Here is a 22,685-nt window from a genome sequence, read left to right as displayed (position 1 = left end):
CAGTGGTCAGACCAAAGGAGCGGTCTTAGCTCCAAAAAACGTGCCACTCTTCCTCTTGCTGCGATCAGCTCTAGACAGTGCCCTTTATTGTGTGATATATCTCTGGTTAGAATCTCCAAGTTATGATTGTCCAGCAGCTCGGCTAGCACCACTGAGTTTGGATGTATGTTATTTTCTAGCCAAATATTCCAATCCCCCACTAGTAGCAATTCCTTAAATGTACTCCCTGTCAAGACTACGTATATGTCTACATTTCCCAAGAAATGTCCTAATGGGCCACAGGGTCTATACCCTAGAACTGCCTTTACTGTTCTTGAGGAGGATAAGGAGATCAAGCATTCCCCAATCTGTACCTCGTCACCCCAATCCAACATATCTAAGTGTGAAACCTTGAGGGATGACTCCTCCTCTTTTGACCACTCTGGTAATCATTTGGATTGTATAGTTCTCTGGCACTCATTTCTGAAAAATTGATTCCGATCCTTCAGTGAACCAAGTCTCTGATAAAAAAAAAAAGGAGCTTGGGGACCAGGTCAGCTATAGAGGAGTTTGGGGACCAGGATCATTTTCACTAATGACATTTTCACAGCTAATGTGAGCGAAAGGGAGCGCCATCTCATTATTTTAGATTGAGTATACTGTTCAGCGTCAGAATAGTTGTCCGTTAGCAAGGTCGATTTGAATTGGGACCCCTAAGTACCGTATTCCCTTCGGTGAGCAACAGAGGGGGTATTCGCACGTGGGTTGGAGGGTCGAAGTAGTGAGCGGGAATATCTTGGATTTAGCATAGTTGATCGTGAATCCAGAAAAGATACCTATCCGGATCATGTCTCTAAGGATAGGGACCAGATTTGAGGATGGATTCCTGACGTATAGTAGAACATCATCCGCATATAATGAAATTATCTCGGGCATCTTTCAGATGTATTCCCTTTTGGGCATGTCATGCCCTAATGTAGTCCGCCATTGTTCAATGACCAATGCGAACAGGATGGGGGAGAATGAGCAGCCCTGCCGGGTGCCCCTGTTCACTGCGAAGAGTGTAGAGGTTTGGGAGTTGATCAGTACCCTCGCTGTGGGGTACCTGTACAGGTGTCTAATGTATTTAAACATATTCGGTCCCAATCCCATTTTCTCCAGGACTTCCCACATGTATTGCCAAGAGACCATGTCAAAGGCCTTTTGGGCATCTAGCGTGACCGCCACGGCCTCCGCATTTTGGTCAGTTCTGGACATTACATTGAACAGTCTTCTAATATTAAGAGCCGTCTAACGTCCAGGGACGAATCCTCCCTGGTCCTCATGTACCAAATGGGGCATTGTTGACAGAAATCTGTTTGCTATTGTTTGGCAAAGATTTTTGTATCTATGTTCATGAGCAACAAATGTCTATAGGACCCGCATTCAGCACTGTTTGTCGGGTTTTAATAGAACGGTTATGATTGCTTCGCGAGGGGAGGGAGGGAGAATAGACTTGTCAAGCAATTTGTTCCAGACCTCCAGCATTTTTGGTGCAAGGAGCACTATATATTCTTGGTAGAACTCAGAAGTGAGTACATCTGGCCCAAGGGCTTTACCCTTCGGCAGCTCAGTTATGGCCTTGACAATTTCGTCCAGTGTGATCGGGGCGTCTAGCTGGTTCCTGACTGCTTGGGCAATGGAAGTCATAGCGATGTGATCTAGTAGCTCACGTATGTTGTGTATGTCGTGTATTTGGTGTGATGTGTATACATCAGTGTAGAACTTGGTGAAGACCTCAAGTATTTGTTGGTCTGTCCACTGCAAGGAGCCCTTTGTGTCTGTGATACACTCAATCTGGGACCGACCACCCACCGTCCGGACCAACCTGGCAAGTGTTCTACCTGGCCTCTCGCCTTCTCCATATTTCCTTGCTGCCAGGGGGCGAGAGAGATAACGTATCTCTCGCAGGGCATGCGACTCAAAGATCTCCAGCTCTTCCCTTATCTGTGCCAGTTTGGCAGGGGTGGCAGCAGTTGCATACTCCAGTTCCAGGCCCTTAAGTTTAGTTTCAGATCGGTTGAGATCGTTCCTGATCACCTATAGTATCCCCGCCTACTGTGAGATAGCCATGCCCATAATATACAGTTTAAAGGCCTCCTAACATACCCCAGCTGTCGCATAATCTTGCTTATTACATTCAAAGAATATCTCGACATCAGAGCGGATCTCGGCCTTGAATACTATATCCCTTAGAGCTTCCGACTTAAAGCGCCAGGCCGTGCGGGCGGGTGGAGAATAACCCAGCACTATGGATAGTGTCACCGGTGCATGGTCAGACAGTGTACGAGTGAGTATCTTGGCTTTTTCAACTCTGCCTAATAAGTCCCCTGAAGTTAAAAACAGGTCAATTCGGGACGAGCTATCGTGCACCGATTAATAGAACGGGCAGCCCCGCTCTCTGGTATTGAAAATCCTCCAAGTGTCTGGTTAGCCTAGCAATGTCATGTTTAGTTGTAGTCTCCCTGCAGCACGTGACAAGATCCTAGGTGCCGCTCCTGCCCTATCCAGGGCCGTGTCTAGTATCAGATTCATATCTCCTCCCCATATGATTTGCACCCCCACACATCCCTTAAGAATAGAGACCACTGTATCATAGAACTCTGGGGTGTCAACATTGGGCCTGTATGTGTTCACAAACAGGTATTCACCATTCGCTATAATACAGTGCAGGATAATGTATCTGCACTCGGGATCTATATAGCTCTTTTTCAATATAAATTTGATCGACATGTGGATCAGTGTTAGCACTGCCCTCACTTGGCTGGAATAGGAAGTGAAGAATCTATGTGACCGCCAGGAAGGCGCCAGGTCAGTCGCTAAGCATTTCGTGGCATGGGTTTCCTGCAGCAGGAGTATCTTCAGGCCATGCTTCTGAGCAAATGCCATGACCCTACATGCCTTCGAGAAGTTGCCAATACCACGTACATTCCATGACATTATCTTAGTTGCCATATCAACTTTTCAGGGTATATCCCAGACGTCCCACCTCTGTACATAGGATGGTATGCCTATCGCGTCCACCTGTTGTTCACCCGATATGCGCATTGCTGTGTCACCTCTGCCATTTTTAACTTTACCTTCTCTGATCCCCCCGCCCTCCTCCCCCACTGCCCTTCCCCAACCAACAGTGAAATTCCCCTCCCCCTCAGTCCCGTGTCCAGTGAGCTTGCCCCAACTTGGCCCACTTGCAACGCGGGTCCAACAGGGACCCTTCCACGACAGAACCTCCAGAGGAACCATTGCAGTCGCAGAGGGGAACGCTGCCACCACACAACCAACAACATAGGATTTATGGCGTAACACCACATATTGCAACATATAATGGGCGGTTAATATTCACTTATGCCACTATCAACTCATGACCCGTAGGATAATGGGGCTCGAAGGTGTCATCATTTGAACAGGGTGTCCACCCCCCTCAGTCGTTGTCCATCCGATCCTCAGCGGGGTTGTTCAGTGGAATGTGCACCTCAATAAATTTCACCGCCTCGTCAGGGACGGTGAAGAAGTATAGTTTGTCTCTAAAGGTAAATTTGAGGCATGTTGGGAATAGTATGGCATATTGGATATTTCGTTCCCTGAGCAGTTTCTTTAACACAAGGAATTGGCGTCTCTCCTGTTGCACACTTGTGGAGAAGTTGGGGAAAATTTGAATGGTCTGTGCACTCTTTTACTTTACCTTATTCAATTTATAACGTGCTGCCTTGGACCCATGAGGCATGAGGGCGTGAGGACATGACAAACAGCATAACAAAAACCGTTATGAGCGGAGATAACATGTGAGTAGCGATGGAAAAACATGAGGAGTATTAGGTGTGGAAGCGGCCAAGCCGAAAATACAGGGCTAGTAAGATTAGTAGAAGTGTGTCTTGAGATGCTTCTTAACCGAGGGGACCGAGGGTTGCTGATGAAGCATAGGAAGAAGAAGATTCCAGAGAATTGGGGCTACCTGGTAAATGCCCCTTTTTTCACCTTCTTGAGTTTGCATCGTGGTACGAATAGCAAATTCTGGTTGCTGGATCTGAGAGCCCTGAGATTGATTGAGATTTGGTCAAGTAGGTATTTGGGCATTATGCCCAGCCTACATTTAAAGACGATTGTAAGAATTCTGAATCTAACCCGGGCTTCAATCGGTAGCCAATTTAAGGAACGTCGGGCGTCAGAGATGTGGTCACCATGTGCCAGGCCAGTAACAACACTTACCACTCCACTTTGGACTACTTGGAGTCTTTTAAAATCAGTTTTACCTAGGCCAGACAAAAGGCTTCTGCAATAGTCAATCTTCACACTGACTATAGATCTTGTTATCATCTCTGCATTAGCTTGCGAGATAAAAGGTCTCAAATGAGACAGGAGTTTTACATAATATGTCGTAGCGGATATAACACTGCTGACATGAGCTTTCATGTTGAGGGACTGGTCCAAAACCACTCCTAATATTTTTAACTTAGGTGGGGGGGAAATGTCAACCATTCCTAACCTAAATGATTTGAACGTGGGGTCCAATTTAGCAAGGTGATTTGTGTTGGCCACGATCATAAACTCAGTTTTTCTTTTGTTTAAGGCAATATTATTAGTCATCATCCAATTTTCAATAATGGAGAATATTCTGTTAAGTTCCGATTCATCCTGTGAATGAACACCCCGATAATTTTACCAGAACTTGGGTGTCATCAGCATAGTTAGAGAAAGGAATTCCTTCTTCCTCAAGCATGTTAAAGATAGGGACTGTATAAATATTATAGAGGCATGGGGAGGTACAGGCGCCCTGAGGGACCACAAAAAGGACCGGAATTGGGTCCGCCTCATGCTGCCCTATGCAAACTCTGGTTTGTCTATTGGCCAAAAATGAGTTGATCCAGGATGAAGCGGAAGAAGAGAAGTTGGCCACCTCTTCCATTCTTGCTACCAGAATGGAATGATCGACCAAATCAAATGCCGCAGAAAGATCGAAGGACACGAGTAGGGTTGCTAGTCCTTTATCCATATTAGCTAGAAGACGAGACTTCAGATCTAAGAGGGAGGTCTCAGTACCGTATCCCTGCCTAAAACCTGACTGGTAGGTAGCCTCAGTTCCTTCTTCTCCCGTTCGAGGGGGAGTACATGGTCTCTGTCTCAGTAGCTTAAAATCTTTGAGATTATAGGCCTTTGGAAGTCACCAGTTTTAGGGTGGTGCCCCAACAGTTCGGGGTTGTCCAGCAGGTCTTTAAGCAGGTTTTCAATTGCTAGTTCCATCCTTCCTTTAAGTGCGTCCTCGGGCACCCCAACTATTCAGATGTTATTCCTACGTGAACGAGATTCCAAGTCGTCACACTTCGCCTTGACAGATTTTATGTCACGGGTGAGGGAGGTCACAGTGTTTTGGAGTGCCTGTATTCCATCTTCATTTACCCTAATCCTGGTTTCGGCCTAAGTGATTCTGGTGCCTGCGTGGTCCAGCTGTGATTTGAGTGACGCAACATTTTTGGCCATGGATTCCATCATACTTGTAAGGTCAGGGACCTGGGCAGTTGCCGGCGTTAGTGTAGCTTCCTGGCTTCGTGAGTTTTGCCCCCGTTCGGGCCTAGGTGCTGCTTTAGCACATTTGTCCATGGCTTCGATTGTGTTAGCACCCCAGGACCGATTTGGCATTCTCTGGGTGGGCAGTCGTCCCCTCGAGTCAACCCTCCAAGGTCTGGCCCCAGTCACCTTCCATGACTGGGAGGGCCGTGCACTACTGTAGGGCAGGGAGAGGCAGTACAAGGAGGTTAGGGCAGGAAAGTAGGGTATCTTCCAGTGAATTTCAGGGGTCACTTGTGCGTGTCTGCAGCCCCGGATCTCATACGCCGTGTCACAGAGCCTGCAGGACACTCTACGGAACCTTGCTTGGATGTCAGGGTATATTCTGAAGATTGGGCTGGAGAACGGTCAGGAGCGATGGGCCTCGGGGGCCATAATGCACCAGTCGCCGCTCACACAGCAGCACTGTGTCCCCTTTGTTCAGGCCTCTGAGGCCAGTGACACCGTGGCTGTCCCGGTGGTGGGTCGAGCCACCAATATCCTATCCCCATTATGGTGGACAAGGCGGTTGGGACTCTGATGCTGGTCTGTGCCGATTTATGATAGGGGCCTGCCGTGTCAATTTGCGGCCGAGGTCAGTCGCGCCACTGAGAAGAAGCAGATGGAGACCCAGTGGAGAGCACAGTATGGTGCAATTGTTCACCCGGCCCGCTGTGGACGTATCAGACTTGTTCTGATTGATTCCTATGATGTCTCGGTGGGGGGCCGCCCAGCGGTCTCTGACAGCTCCAGGGACACAGCGCAGCAGGAGAAGCCTGCGTGCCCTACACCCCAAGCCTCTGGGGGGGTCACGCTATCCCGGGCTCAGGCGAGGCAGCAGGATGTAGAATATCGCAGGGCGCGGGACTGCCGTGGTAGGGCCAAAGGCAACTCAAGGTGGATGATAGGATTAGAGGGCTCATGCGCCCGCCATGCCACCACGGCGGTCCGCAATGCAGGCGCATTTACCGGAGGGCGAGGGCCTCACCCCCCAACAGTGCAGGGTCAGTTGTCCTTCGCCAGCCCGGCCGGCGAGTAGGTCTGATGGTCAATAAGGGGAAGTGCGGTGGGTGCCTGCAGAGCAAGTCGTCAGGCCCCGGATGGGGAAGCAGACTGTTATCCACAGCGGCCCTCCCCTCCAGGGACGCAGCAATTCCAGATTCGGCGGCGCACCGCCATCTTCAGTGCACAGGCCCAGCCACGTCCAGGACCCCGGGCTGCAAGTAGCTCGAGTGCTCCACCGGGCCGCCCGATCTGCACCAGAGTTGGACGGGCGGTGCACCCCACTCTCGGAGATACGTGGGTGTATTTTCAGGTTAGAGAGATCTTTGAAACCGCCGATGATGCCTGATTGTTGTTGGCTACGTGCAGAGCTAGTTAGCTAAGCAGCCATTTTCTAGGCTGCTCAACAGCGCCCCCGTCCCCTGCCGATACTAATTTTCTAAAGGAGAATAGAGTAGGTGCCTTGGTGGAGTCTAATAAAAATTGTAAAGCTAGAATTGGGGGGCATATGTTGTTAAGTGCCAACATGGTGGGGGCGGCGGGAATTCTGGTACGAATGGCACAAAAGATTTTGGCCCTTTTTTGCCCTTTCTTATTTTGAAATGTGTTATGGGGCCTACATTGTATCAAGGCTTACTTTAAATCGCTCCAGCATTCTAGAGCTATTTGGTGAGATCCCTAAATTATGTTTGCTATCATGTCATGATATTGATCAAGTAAAGTTTTTGGTTGAGGATAGAAATTATATTGTGATGATAAAGATTCCGTCAATGATGGCGTATACTATTCTAACGGAAGAGGTTGAAACCTTTAGATCGTTGGGTATTGATCTTAGTCTGTGCTACAAGTTTTTGGTTGAGGCTCAGTGGAATAAACCATTAGTTTTAAGATTGATTGGAAAGAAGGGGGATTCGAATTTAGAAGACAATTTGACCATTGCCTGTTCGCCTAGAAATGACAGAAGAAAGGTTTGCTATTCTTGACTCTCGGGTGGTAGTTCCCAAAATACATGACAATTGGCATTGGCTTCCAGCCTGTTTGCTTGACAGAAATACTCTCTGATAATGGGTGTGTTCTAAATTCAGGTGTTCCTTTGGCTGTGGAGTTAGAACCAGAGGTAAATAACTTAGCACTTGCCTGGAATGTTAGGGGTTTCAGCAAACATACTGTGAACACTGATATCTGTATTACCTTAGGAGGCTACCCTATAATCCTTCTGCAGGAAACGTGTGTTGTAGATAGCCTAATTTGGGATGGATACTGGATGTTTCAGCAGCCTGCTTCTATGCAGTATGAGCATAGGCCCTCGGGTGGCCTCGGTATTGTGTTGAAACGTAGCTCCGAGTTTACAGGAAAGTTGGTTTCATTTGATGTAAGAGATGCCTTGGCAGTGGAAATTGAGTTACTAAATAATGTAATCATAAAGTCCTTCTTATTCATATTTACTGGCATCCTTTATACTCTGATGTAATGACTTGTATTGGTAGAGTGGGAGAATTAGTGAGGCATTTAAAGTGAGTACACCAGAAGGTGAAGTTGTGGTAGCTGGTGATTGGAATTCAAAGTGCTTATTTCAATCTGGCCGTTTGGGAGTTGAGAATTATTGTGAAACAAACTACAACACAAGGCAGGATGAGTATTGAAGAATTTGGATATAATTGTGTGCGGATTGGGCTCTAAACATTTTGAAGGGCCAAGTAAGTGGCGATATTCCCAGTTGGCTGACCTGGAACAGGGATGAGCTAAAACCCTGTATTGATTATCAAGCTTTTTTTTATATATTGTTTCATCTTTGTGAAAATTTGAGGTGATTGATGTTGAAACAAGTGACCACTGTATATTGTGGCACATCTGAATATAAAGATTAAGCCTCCAGAATTAGCTACCTGTAAGAATGTGATCATAAATGAGCATATAAATAGGGTGTCGTGGAATTATAGGCATATGGATCTGTTTAGTAGCATCATTGAAGGTTTCTGGAATTCTATCTTACTAAGTGTGAAACAAAAGGTGTTGTTTGTAAACAATGTTTCCACATTTTTACTGCAAATAGTTACTAATGAAGGCATGGGCCTAACTATTTGGGTAAAATACAAAGTGTTCATAACATTGATAGAAATGTACAATTGAAGATGATGGAAATGAGACACGCGATTAAAAGAATTGCATGTGGGGAAATCTAAGCATATAATACAGCATGTTTTTATTAGAAAGGAGAAATTAAAGTAGAAAAATGGGTTAAAAGCATAGAAGTATCTTATGAAACAGAGGGATGGGGAGGCGATGTTGAGGGTCATTAACCATCATGATGGAAAAACATTTTGGAACCTAATAAATAAGAAAGGATCCTATTGTTTTGAAGCATTATCAAACCCCTTATCGCAGCAGGTCTGGGGTGATCACTTTAAGAAACTGCACAGAAATGTATCAAGTAAGTGTTCTGAATTTGGTTATGATGGTGATTGGGATCTGGAGATCTCTAATGAGCAAATTAACCTGATCTTGCTGTCTGGTTTTCTAATTTGCATGCACCAGGTCCCAAGTCATGAAAATGGCTCTGCAGATGGGAGCACATGTGCTGTTTGTTCTATTTGACAGTTTTCTAAGGAATAAGACCCTGCCTGCCTCGTGGAAGATTTCACATATTGTTCCAGTCTATAAGCGCAGGGACCGACCCAATCCACTTAACTACCGCCTGATCACCCTCCTAGATGTAGATAGTAAGGTTTCCGGTCTGCATATTAAAAGCAATAGAAATTTGGATTGCTCAAAACAAAATACTATCAACGTTTCAAACAGGCTTTAGGATGGGGGTTGGGATGGATGCTAATAATATTTTAACATGTAAGTTGTAAGGGGAGGACACATGTTGCCAATGTGGATTTGAGTCTGGCATTCAACATGGTAGATAGAGGGAGACTTTGGAACAAATTGTATAGATGGCAACTCCCAAGCTATCTTTTAGAGATTCAAGTACATCTTCATGGTGATACTAGAATTAAAGTAAGATTAAATGTACAAAGTGAGTTAACCAGAGCAATACCAATGGCTTGGGGTTTGGACAGAGGTGCGTTTGGGTCTCCTGCCTCTTTAACTTGTACATTTCTGACTTGGTGGACATCTTGGAAACTGGCTTTTTCGTCCCCCCAGTTATTGCCAATGAACGCTGTTAATGGTTGGATAATGCAGATGATGTACTGCTTATGGATAAGACCCCAACTGGACTACTTAGTGCATTTTGAGGATTATATATTATTAAATCTATTGAAGGCTAATCCTATAAAAAACATTTGGGGCCTCATTCCAAGTAATTTACGGTAACGTTATTAGCGCCTTCCCCATTCCCATTTGAGACCTCTGGGGGCTCAAATGGGAATGGGGAAGGGCCCTGGTGAATAGGGAATTACCGGTCCCTCCAACCTTGGAATGGACCAGTAATTACTCCATTCACCAGGGCAAAATCGGAACGAGTTTGGAGGCAGCCATGCCGCAAATAGCGGCGTGGTTACCTCCAAACTCGGAATGAGGCCCTTTGTGTTTCAATAGTAAGTGATCTAAGCCTGCACATTTTAAATGGATCATGGGTAAGAACGCATTATCAGTAGTACAAACAGTGAAATATTTAGGCCACATAGTAACCCCACCTACACAGTTGGTCACTTTGGAAAATAACAAACGGGGTAAATCTAAACAATTAGAAGGGCAAATGTTGTATATCGGCAAAAAATATTGTCGTGTTTACATTATGCCCCCCTGATTCAGTACTATAATTTGAAAGTGATTCCAACCATTTTGCATGGTCTAGAAACCACCACTCTATCTGAGAAACTCCAATTTACCCCTTTAGAGGGTATGATTTGGTGGAAGGCGTTGCCTTTGCCGAATTGTGTTATAGCAGTGATATTGCAATATCAATTGGGTTTAATGTTGCTGTCCCGCTTGATAACTTGAAATATGCTAGTATTGTACCGGAAGTTACTGCTTGCCAATTCTGAATCATTATATTACATACTTTGAAAGCAGATAGAGGGTCTAAATATCAGATGCTTTGCAATCATTAAGGAAAGGTGTCTTCACATCTTGAAGTAATATGATGTTACTTTCAACATGCTTGTAAGTAAGCTTAAATTGGCAAAAAAAACATTTTGGTCTTAGATTGGATTAATACTTGTGATTGAAGGAGGAATTATAAAATGTATTCTGACATGTGTTTAGAAAACAAAAAAAGAGGCACTATCCCGAATTATATCAGACAATATCAAATAGGGTTCGTCTTATTTTGATCCATACTCATGAGATTATTTTTATAAGAGGCCAGCGTATTACTGCTACTTGTCACTTTTCAAACCAGTTTATTGAAACCTTGAAACAGTTAATGATCGAATATCCCCATTTACAAAAGAAAAGGGAAGATTAATTTTTCTCGTATATATGTGTATGAGGTGTCAACACAAAATTTAGATGCCTTTTGGTGTTATATTTTCAGAGGGCAACCAACTTCATTGTTGATTAGGGCAGAAGCCTTTTAAAAGTTTATGAAATTGAATGATGATTTTTTCAGGGTAATTCATAGAATTTCGCAAAAAAGTGGCGCACGCGGCTGGCACACAGTGTCCCGGTGCGATACACTGCGCCAGCCGCGTGCGAAAAAATCCTTTTCATCGCACAGCGTATTCATGGATTTTAGCCTCCGAAACCAGCCGTGGCGCAGAGTGTGCGCAGCGACCCTGCAGCAGCGCCAGTTACGCCCCCAAGAACGCCCTCGCGCAAGGATAAGCCTTCAAAATCCCCAAATCATTGCAAAGGGCTGCGCTAACCCTGGACCAGTTCACAGGGCTGGCAAACAGCAAACGCCAAGCGGGGAACGTGTATTTCAGTGGTTCGCAGGAAGGTCCACACGCGATTGTCCTGTGTACGTGTGCATCAGGGGTGCGTGGGAAGTAACACACGCAAAAGCAGCAGGGTACGTGTATTTCAGGGGTGCGTGGGAAGTATCACATGCAAAAGCAACAGGGTACGTGTATCTCAGGGGTGCGCGGGAAGTATCACACGCGATTCCATCAGGGTACGTATATTCCAGGGGTGCGTGGGAAGTATCACACGCAAAAACAGCAGGGTACGTGTATTCCAGGTGTGCACGGGAAGTATCACACGCCAAAGCAGCAGGGGGCGTGTATTCCTGGGGTGCGCGGGAAGTATCACATGCAAAATCAGCAGGGTACGTGTATTTCAGGGGTGCGCGGGAAGTATCACACGCAATTCCATCAGGGTACGTGTATTCCAGGGGTGCGCGGGAAGTATGACACGCAAAGGCAGCAGGGTATGTGTATTTCAGGGGTGCGCAGGAAGTATCACACGCGATTGCATCAGGGTACGAGTATTCCAGGGGTGCGCGGGAAGTATCACACGCAAAAGCAGCAGGGTACGTGTAATACAGGGGTGCGGGGGGAGCACCACACGTGAATTGCACGTGTGTGTCCTCCCAGGTGTTCCCTCTACACCCTCCACAGCCCCTGCAGGTGGCCCACACCACAGGGGCCTACCCTGCACATGTCCTGCAGGCACCCCACCCACCATGGCCATGACCCCAGCCAACCCACATGTCACCTTACACTACTGCCCACCAACGCATGTCCCCCTGCACCCCCAGCCACCAGGGGCAGCCTCCACCAGGCCCCCACCCATGTCTCCCATCACCCCCACCCCCCAGCAGTGCAGGGGCAGCCTCCACCAGGCCCCACTCATGTCTCCCACCACCCCCACCCCCCAGCAGTGCAGGGGCAGCCTCCACCAGGCCCCCACTCATGTCTCCCACCACCCCCACTCCCCAGCCACCAGGTGCAGCCTCCACCAGGACCCCACTCATGTCCAACTCATGTCTCCCTGTACTCCCACACCCCAGCCACCAGGGGCAGCCTCCACCAGGCCCCCACTCATGTCTCCCATCACCCCCACCCCCCAGCAGTGCAGGGGAAGCCTCCACCAGGCCCCCACTCATGTCCCCTATCACCCCCACCCCCCAGCAGTGCAGGGGCAGCCTCCACCAGGCCCCCACTCATGTCTCCCAAAACCCACACCCCCCAGCCACCAGGGGCAGCCTCCACCAGGCCCCCACTCAAGTCACCCTGCATCCCCACCCCCCACCCACCAGGGGCAGTCTCCACGAGGCCCCCACTCATATCCAACTCATGTCTCCCTGCACCCCCATCCCCCAGCCACCAAGGGCAGCCTCCACCAGGCCCCCACTCATGTCTCCCATCACCCCACCCCCCAGCAGTGCAGGGGCAGCCTCCACCAGGCCCCCACTCGTGACCCCCACCCCCCAGCCACCAGGGGCAGCCTCCACCAGGTCCCCACTCATGTCTTCCATCACCCCACCCCCCAGCAGTGCAGGGGCAGCCTCCACCAGGCCCCCACTCATGTCTCCCACCACCCCCACCCCCCAGCAGTGCAGGGGCAACCTCCACCAGGCCCCCACTCATGTCTCCCACCACCCCCACCCCCCAGCCACCAGGGGCAGCCTCCACCAGGCCCTCACTCATGTCCAACTCATGTCTCCCTGCACCCCCACACCCCAGCCACCAGGGGCAGCCTCCACCAGGCCCCCACTCATGTCTCCCATCACCCCCACCCCCCAGCAGTGCAGGGGCAGCCTCCACCAGGCCCCCGCTCATGTCCCCTATCACCCCCACCCCCCAGCAGTGCAGGGGCGGCCTCCACCAGGCCCCCACTCATGTCTCCCACCACCCACCCCCCAGCCACCAGGGGCAGCCTCCACCAGGCCCCCACTCATGTCTCCCTGCATCCCCACCCCCCAGCCACCAGGGGCAGCCTCCACCAGGCCCCCACTCATGTCCAACACATGGCTCCCTGCACCCCCAGCCACCAAGGGCAGCCTCCACCAGGCCCCCACTCATGTCTCCCATCACCCCTACCCCCCAGCAGTGCAGGGGCAACCTCCACCAGGCCCCCACTCATGTCCCCTATCACCCCACCCCCCAGCAGTGCAGGGGCAGCCTCCACCAGGCCCCCACTCATGTCTCCCACCACCCCCACCCCCCAGCCACCAGGGGCAGCCTCCACCAGGCCCCCACTCATGTCTCCCTGCACCCCCAGCCACCAGGGGCAGCCTCCACCAGGCCCCCACTCATGTCTCCCATCACCCCCACCCCCAGCCACCAGGGGCAGCCTCCACCAGGCCCCCACTCATGTCTCCCTGCATCCCCAGCCACCAGGGGCAGCCTCCACCAGGCCCCACTCATGTCCAACTCATGTCTCCCTGCACCCCCAGCCACCAAGGGCAGCCTCCACCAGGCCCCCACTCATGTCTCCCATCACCCCCACCCCCCAGCAGTGCAGGGGCAACCTCCACCAGGCCCCCACTCATGTCCCCTATAACCCCCATCCCCCAGCAGTGCAGGGACAGCCTCCACCAGGCCCCCACTCATGTCTCCCACCACCCCCACCCCCCAGCCACCAGGGGCAGCCTCCACCAGGCCCCCACTCATGTCTCCCTGCACCACCACCCACCAGCCACCAGGGGCAGCCTCCACCAGGGCCCCACTCATGTCTCCCATCACCCCCACCCCCCAGCAGTGCAGGGGCAGCCTCCACCAGGCCCCCACTCATGTCTCCCACCACCCAACCCCCCAGCAGTGCAGGGGCAGCCTCCACCAGGCCCCCACTCATGTCTCCCTGCACCCCCACGCCCCAGCCCCCAGGGCAGCCTCCACCAGGCCCCCACTCATGTCTCCCATCACCCCCACCTCCCAGCCACCAGGGGCAGCCTCCACCAGGCCCCCACTCATGTCCCCTATCACCCCCACCCCCCAGCAGTGCAGGGGCAGCCTCCACCAGGCCCCCACTCATGTCCAACTCATGTCTCCCTGCACCCCCAAACCCCAGCCACCAGGGGCAGCCTCCACCAGGCCCCCACTCATGTCTCCCATCACCCCCACCCCCCAGCAGTGCAGGGGCAGCCTCCGCCAGGCCCCCGCTCATGTCCCCTATCACCCCCACCCCCCAGCAGTGCAGGGGCGGCCTCCACCAGGCCCCCACTCATGTCTCCCACCACCCACACCCCCCAGCCACCAGGGGCAGCCTCCACCAGGCCCCCACTCATGTCTCCCTGCATCCGCACCCCCCAGCCACCAGGGGCAGCCTCCACCAGGCCCCCACTCATGTCCAACTCATGTCTCCCTGCACCCCCAGCCACCAGGGGCAGCCTCCACCAGGCCCCCACTCATGTCTCCCATCACCCCTACCCCCCAGCAGTGCAGGGGCAACCTCCACCAGGCCCCCACTCATGTCCCCTATCACCCCCACCCCCCAGCAGTGCAGGGGCAGCCTCCACCAGGCCCCCACTCATGTCTCCCACCACCCCCAGCCACCAGGGGCAGCCTCCAGCAGGCCCCCACTCATGTCTCCCATCACCCCCACCCCCCAGCCACCAGGGGCAGCCTCCACCAGGCCCCCACTCATGTCTCCCATCACCCCCACCCCCAGCAGTGCAGGGGCAGCCTCCACCAGGCCCCCACTCATGTCTCCCACCACCCCCACCCCCCAGCAGTGCAGGGGCAGCCTCCACCAGGCCCCCACTCATGTCCCCTATCACCCCCACCCCCCAGCAGTGCAGGGGCAGCCTCCACCAGGCCCCCACTCATGTCTCCCACCACCCACACTCCCCAGCCACCAGGGGCAGCCTCCACCAGGCCCCCACTCATGTCTCCCTGCATCCCCACCCCCCAGCCACCAGGGGCAGCCTCCACCAGGCCCCCACTCATGTCCAACTTCTGTCTCCCTGCACCCCCACCCCCTAGCCACCAAGGGCAGCCTCCACCAGGCCCCCACTCATGTCTCCCATCACCCCCACCCCCCAGCAGTGCAGGGGCAACCTTCACCAGGCCCCCACTCATGTCCCCTATAACCCCCACCCCCCAGCAGTGCAGGGACAGCCTCCACCAGGCCCCCACTCATGTCTCCCACCACCCCCACCCCCCAGCCACCAGGGGCAGCCTCCACCAGGCTCCCACTCATGTCTCCCTGCACCACCACCCACCAGCCACCAGGGGCAGCCTCCACCAGGGCCCCACTCATGTCTCCCATCACCCCCACCCCCCAGCAGTGCAGGGGCAGCCTCCACCAGGCCCCCACTCATGTCTCCCACCACCCCACCCCCCAGCAGTGCAGGGGCAGCCTCCACCAGGCCCCCACTCATGTCTCCCTGCACCCCCAGCCACCAGGGCAGCCTCCACCAGGCCCCCACTCATGTCTCCCATCACCCCCACCCCCCAGCCACCAGGGGCAGCCTCCACCAGGCCCCCACACATGTCCCCTATCACCCCCACCCCCCAGCAGGGCAGGGGCAGCCTCCACCAGGCCCCCACTCATGTCTCCCATCCACCCCCAACCCCCAGCAGTGCAGGGGCAGCCTCCACCAGGCCCCCACCCATTCACTCCCATCGCCCCCACCCCCCAGCAGTGCAGGGGCAGCCTCCACCCGGCCCCCACTCATGTCTCCCACCACCCCCACCCCCAAGCCACCAGGGGCAGCCTCCACAAGGCCCCCACTCATGTCTCCCATCACCCCCACCCCCCAGCAGTGCAGGGGCAGCCTCCACCAGGCCCCCACTCATGTCTCCCACCACCCCACCCCCCAGCCACCAGGGGCAGCCTCCACCAGGCCCCCACTCATGTCTCCCATCACCCCCACCCCCCAGCAGTGCAGGGGCAGCCTCCACCAGGCCCCCACTCATGTCCCCTATCACCCCACCCCCCAGCAGTGCAGGGGCAGCCTCCACCAGGCCCCCACTCATGTCCAACTCATGTCTCCCTGCACCCCCACCCCCAGCCACCAGGGGCAGCCTCCAACAGGCCCCCACTCATGTCTCCCATCACCCCACCCCCAGCAGTGCAGGGGCAGCCTCCACCAGGCCCCCACTCATGTCCCCTATCACCCCCACCCCCCAGCAGTGCAGGGGCAGCCTCCAGCAGGCCCCCACTCATGTCTCCCACCACCCCCACCCCCCAGCAGTGCAGGGGCAGCCTCCACCAGGCCCCCACTCATGGGTCCTATCACCCCCACCTCCCAGCAGTGCAGGGGCAGCCTCCACCAGGCCCCCACTCATGTCCAACTCATGTCTCCCTGCACCCCCACCCCCCAGCCACCAGGGGCAGCCTCCGCCAGGCCCGCACTCATGTCTCCCATCATCCCCACCCCCAGCAGTGCAGGGGCAGCCTCCACCAGGCCCCCACTCATGTCCCCTATCACCCCCACCCCCCAGCAGTGCAGGGGCAGCCTCCACCAGGCCCGCACTCATGTCTCCCATCATCCCCACCCCCAGCAGTGCAGGGGCAGCCTCCACCAGGCCCCCACTCATGTCCAACTCATGTCTCCCTGCACCCCCACCCACCAGCCACCAGGGGCAGCCTCCACCAGGCCCCCCACTCATGTCTCCCACCACCTCACCCCCCAGCAGTGCAGGGTAGCCTCCACCAGGCCCCCACTCATGTCTCCCATTACCCCCACCCCCCAGCAGTGCAGGGGCAGCCTCCACCAGGCCCCCACTCATGTCTCCCACCACCCCCACCCCCCAGCCACCAGGGGCAGCATCCACCAGGCCCCCACTCATGTCTCCCACCACCCCCAGACCCCAGCAGTGCAGGGGCAGCCTCCACCGGGCCCCCACCCATGTCTCCCATCACCCCCACCCCCCAGCAGTGCAGGGACAGCCTCCACCAGGCCCCCACTCATGTCTTCCCACCACCTCCACCCCCCAGCCACCAGGGGCAGCCTCCACCAGGCCCCCACTCATGTCTCCCATCACCCCCACCCCCCAGTAGTGCAGGGGCAGCCTCCACCAGGCCCCCACTCATGTCTCCCACCACCCCCACCCCCCAGCAGTGCAGGGGCAGCATCCACCAGGCCCCCACTCATGTCTCCCATCACCCCCACCCCCCAGCAGTGCAGGGGCAGCCTCCACCAGGCCCCCACTCATGTCCCCTATCACCCCCACACCCCAGCAGTGCAGGGGCAGCCTCCACCAGGCCCCACTCATGTCTCCCCCCACCTCCACCCCCCAGCAGTGCAGGGGCAGCCTCCACCAGGCCCCCACCCATGTCTCCCATCACCCCCACCCCCCAGCAGTGCAGGGGCAGCCTCCACCAGGCCCCCACCCATGTCTCCCATCACCCCCACCCCCCAGCAGTGCAGGGGCAGCCTCCACCAGGCCCCCACTCATGTCCCCTATCACCCCCACCCCCCAGCAGTGCAGGGGCAGCCTCCACCAGGCCCCCACTCATGTCCTCTATCACCCCCACCCCCCAGCAGTGCAGGGGCATCCTCCACCAGGCCCCCACTCATGTCCAACTCATGTCTCCCTGCACCCCCAGCCACCAGGGGCAGCCTCCACCAGGCCCCCACTCATGTCTCCCATCACCCCCACCCCCCAGCAGTGCAGGGGCAGCCTCCACCAGGCCCCCACTCATGTCCCCTATCACCCCCACCCCCCAGCAGTGCAGGGGCAGCCTCCACCAGGCCCCCACTCATGTCTCCCACCACCCCCACCCCCCAGCAGTGCAGGGGCAGCCTCCACCAGGCCCCCACCCATGTCTCCCACTACCCCCACCCCCCAGCAGTGCAGGGGCAGCCTCCACCAGGCCCCCACTCATGTTTCCCACCACCCCCACCCCCAGCAGTGCAGGGGCAGCCTCCACCAGGCCCCCACTCATGTCCCCTATCACCCCCACCCCCAGCAGTGCAGGGGCAGCCTCCACCAGGCCCCCACTCATGTCCCCTATCACCCCCACCCCCCAGCAGTGCAGGGGCAGCCTCCACCAGGCCCCCACTCATGTCTCCCACCACCCCCACCCCCCAGCCACCAGGTGCAGCCTCCACCAGGCCCCCACTCATGTCCAACTCATGTCTCCCTGCACCCCCACCCCCCAGCCACCAGGGGCAGCCTCCACCAGGCCCCCACTCATGTCTCCCATCACCCCACCCCCCAGCAGTGCAGGGGCAGCCTCCACCAGGCCCCCACTCATGTTTCCTATCACCCCCACCCCCCAGCAGTGCAGGGGCAGCCTCCACCAGGCCCCCACTCATGTCTCCCACCACCCCCACCCCCCAGCCACCAGGGGCAGCCTCCACCAGGCCCCCACTCATGCCCAACTCATGTCTCCCTGCACCCCCACCCCCCAGCCACCAGGGGCAGCCTCCACCAGGCCCCCACTCATGTCTCCCACCACCCCACCCCCCAGCAGTGCAGGGGCAGCCTCCACCAGGCCCCCACTCATGTCTCCCACCACCCCCAGCCACCAGGGGCAGCCTCCACCAGGCTCCCACTCATGTCCCCTATCACCCCCACCCCCCAGCAGTGCAAGGGCAGCCTACACCAGGCCCCCACTCATGTCCCCTTGCACCCCCACCCCCACAGCAGTGCAGGGGCAGCCTCCACCAGGCCCCCACCCATGTCTCCCATCACCCCCACCCCCCAGCAGTGCAGGGGCAGCCTCCACCAGGCCCCCACCCATGTCTCCCATCACCCCCACCCCCCAGCAGTGCAGGGGCAGCCTCCACCAGACCCACATTCATGTCCCCCAGCCAACATGTCAACACAATCTGGATCCCTGGCCCTTTTGGTCAGCCTCCAAATGCCAAACACCCACCTGAGTATTGCATCCACCCACTTAGAAATGGCAAAAACATGATATAACCACAATTGCAAGTTTGGAAATGAATACATGTCCCTCACATACACCCAATGGGTGTCAGTGAATGTCAAAACCCATATCATGATATGCATGAAACCAATGAGATGATACTACACATTGAAGTTTGAAGAAAAATATGTATTAAACGCAACATAAATTGAACCAAAAATAAAAAAACAATAATGGAAATTACTTAAAAAAAACAAGCAGGTACGTGAAATAATGCAAAACCACAAATCATAATGCAAACGAAAGGTGTCCAAAGTCACAGTCCACAAAAGTAAATCCAATGGAAAATTAAAATCGAAAACCATTGCTCCATGGGGAAATCATTAAAAAAAATGAAAATCCAAAAGTCAACTATATACAGATAAACAATCCAGGGTCCATGATCCCAACAGAAGAAATTAAACCTATCTAATAACACTACCTAAAAAAAAAAAATATATACAAAAATCTGGCCCATTGTCCAAAAGGTCCAAAAAAATGCTAAACCAAAGGAAACCTAACACTAACTACAGAACTATTTACAAGGGCAGCGGGCTAGTCCGACGGCTCACTTTGGGATGTTCCGGGCCAGGGCATCATCGAACTCCCGCTCAATGTCCCGGAGGCGCTCTTCCTCCATGGCCCCGAGGGTCCGCAGGGCCGTCCACATGTTCCCCCCAAACTCCCTGCGGATTGACTCGAGGCACTCGGCCCGCATCAGGGCCCTCCGCATGGAGTTCTCCACCCTGACCATCGTGAGCCGTGCCTCTTCCGCCCGCTGCCGCTCCGCATCTATGGCGTGGCACAACCGCTGCCACACGGAAGACACTTCCCGTCCTGGGTCCTCCTGCCCTCCAGCCGATGCCTGCCCCTCCGATGTCGAAGGCCCCGAGCCATCATGGCTCCCACCACGTTGCTGCTGCGCCTCTGCCCGTGCACTGCCTCCTGCTGCCTGCACATCCTCCGCTGGCTGGGGTGCAGTCGTTCATGTGGCTACCCCTGCTGGACATCCGACTCCCGACTGTGGCAGGGATGCCTCCTCCACCAGCCTGGCCGCACCGTCGGAGGCAGCTCCACAGGGCACCCAGGTGACTGATGGGTGGGAAGATGGCACAGAGGACGACTGGCGCATAGGGGGTTCAGTTGAGGAGGGGGTCTGAGCAAGCCCCATCAAACGGACGAATCCGGCCTGGGTGACCTGTCCCAGTAGGCTGACGCGGTCAACGAGCCATTCGAGATGACGTGCAGTCTCCTCATGAAAAGACTGCAGGTCACCTCGCATGGCCCGTTGATGCAACGCCACACCAGTCAGGACAGGCTCAACCCGGACCCGGAAAGCCACGTCCGCAGGCAGAGGAAGGCCAGTTGTCGTGAGCTCACCCCCTACCTGAAAACGGGTCTGGACATAGGCATCCCTGCTGGTGCAAGATGATGCAGTGACAGGATCAGGGACACGATTGCACACAGGCACCTCCGCGGCGACCTGTGCTGCCTCCTCTCCCTGGTCCTGCACTGCACCACTAGCATCAGTGGAATCCCCACCTCCAGACCTCATCTCTGTTGCTTGCATGGCCTCCTCCTCCACCAAACTCCCCACCAACCTGGATGACTCCGTGCCATCTTCCCCCGTTGGGCCCTGTGGGGTCCCAGCTGCCCCTTCTGCTGCCGAGGAGTCCAACTCCGACCTCCGCCTCTTGGACCTCCCCCCGGCAGCTGCGGCCTGGGACGCGGCACCGGACTCCTCACTCCCCGACGAGATCACAACCTGGGAGGGGAGCCGGGCCTTGCATCTCCGGCTGGCGGTGCAATCCCCGCTGCTGTGCTCCACAGCACCTTCTCCGCCCTCTTCATCAGTTGACGCTGCAGACAGGGAGAAATAAAACACAGGCATCAGGGCACTGTACAATGGACACATACACATATGACAGTTGCATTGAGTGGCATTGGCAAACCTCAGACATGGCATCACAATTGGCAACACACATGTCATTTCTACATGCACACATGAGCCATACCACAGCCACATCGCAACTGCCAGCACCATCCATACACATACAACAGCATGAGCAGGCAAAGGTGAGCCAGACATCACATGCAACACAGGGAGTGCACTACACATGCACGCACACCAACACACTTGCATGCATTTGTACACCTCAGCCAACTCTCGCAGTGTTCCGATGGGCATCCATGTCACATCTGCCAATCAGGCTTCCACATCCCGCTGTCACATGCATCCATGTTGCATCACTGTTGCACACTTGTCAAATACCCACACATGCACATGTACACAGTGCTGATACATACAGCTGACAACAACATACATGCGTGACATCACGAACATGCCTACTAACATACACATTCATACAAACATGTGTGCCCACACAACTGCATTTGGCATGCAAGCCTACACACACAAGCACCATCCATGTCTCACACATGACAGCGCTCACATGTGTTAGCCTCACGGTCCTGTACACCCCAACCCATACTCGGCCCCATACAAACAGATGTGCAACCGCCACAGTCCTGGCACATCACCACACGGCCAGCTTACAATCATGATGCATGTACACTTACCGCGTGACTCCAGACGGGTCTGCCTCTCAAGGACCTGGACGTGGAGCGCTGGGGATATGCGTTCCAGGACCCTCATCTGATCTTCGGACAAGTGGCCCCGGCGCCCCTTAGCATCCGCTGCCTTCAAGAGGCGCCGGGCCTTGTTCAGGGTCCTGGACCTGAAGTCCTCCCAGCGCTTCTTGACATGTTGGAAGTCGCGGACTGCCACCCCCTCCGCGTTGATGGCAGTCACGGTGTCCATCCAGATCTGAGTCTGTCCTTCCTTGTCAGCGCGCACACTTCCGTAGAGGGCATCATACTGCCCCAGGACTTGCTCCACCAGGACACCAACTTCCCTGGCACTGAAGCTGGTGCCCCTCTGCCTCTCTGGCCGGGATTGTCAGTGGGGCCAGATGTTGCAGTGCCCGACATGACAACCCCAGAGGCAGGAGTGGGTGGGCAACTTGGTCCTGGGGCTGGGCTGTGGAGCGATGGAATCCCAGTCGGGAGTCTTCGGTTCCAGCAGGGGTGGTCACAGCAACAGCACCCCTGGCTGATGTGCAGGCAGCAAATGGCAGGGCACGTGGGCAGCAGGCAGTCAGGCAGCAGCAGATGGCAGGTGGGAGCGTGCTCGGGGCTCTGGGGGGCAGTAAATTGGCTTTCTGGGCAGGAGCGTGGTCTTCCGTGTGCTTACGCGTGGCCAGCTTGATATGGAGTGATTTGGCACGTGAAAAGTCCTGCACGTCTGCGTGTAATTCGAGGAAAGGCCCTTAGCGCGTAAGCGCGTCTGCACGCATACGTGATTTCATTGGCCCAAAGGCCCCCATGCGCAGCTGTGACGTCACGCGCATGGCCGTAGAGAATGG

General features: G+C 54.9%; 1 long non-coding RNA gene across 1 annotated transcript in view; it reads right to left on the bottom strand.

Annotated features, from left to right (window-relative positions):
• LOC138582253 (uncharacterized) overlaps nt 1-22,685 on the bottom strand; it is a 291,488-nt gene that overhangs the window by 131,169 nt on the left and 137,634 nt on the right. The gene's annotated exons all lie outside the window — the stretch shown is intronic.

This window comes from Ambystoma mexicanum, chromosome 3q (assembly GCF_040938575.1).
Source record: "Ambystoma mexicanum isolate Mex_15411 chromosome 3q, UKY_AmexF1_1, whole genome shotgun sequence".
NCBI lineage: Eukaryota > Metazoa > Chordata > Amphibia > Caudata > Ambystomatidae > Ambystoma > Ambystoma mexicanum.
This window is presented reverse-complemented; position numbering and strand designations above follow the sequence as displayed.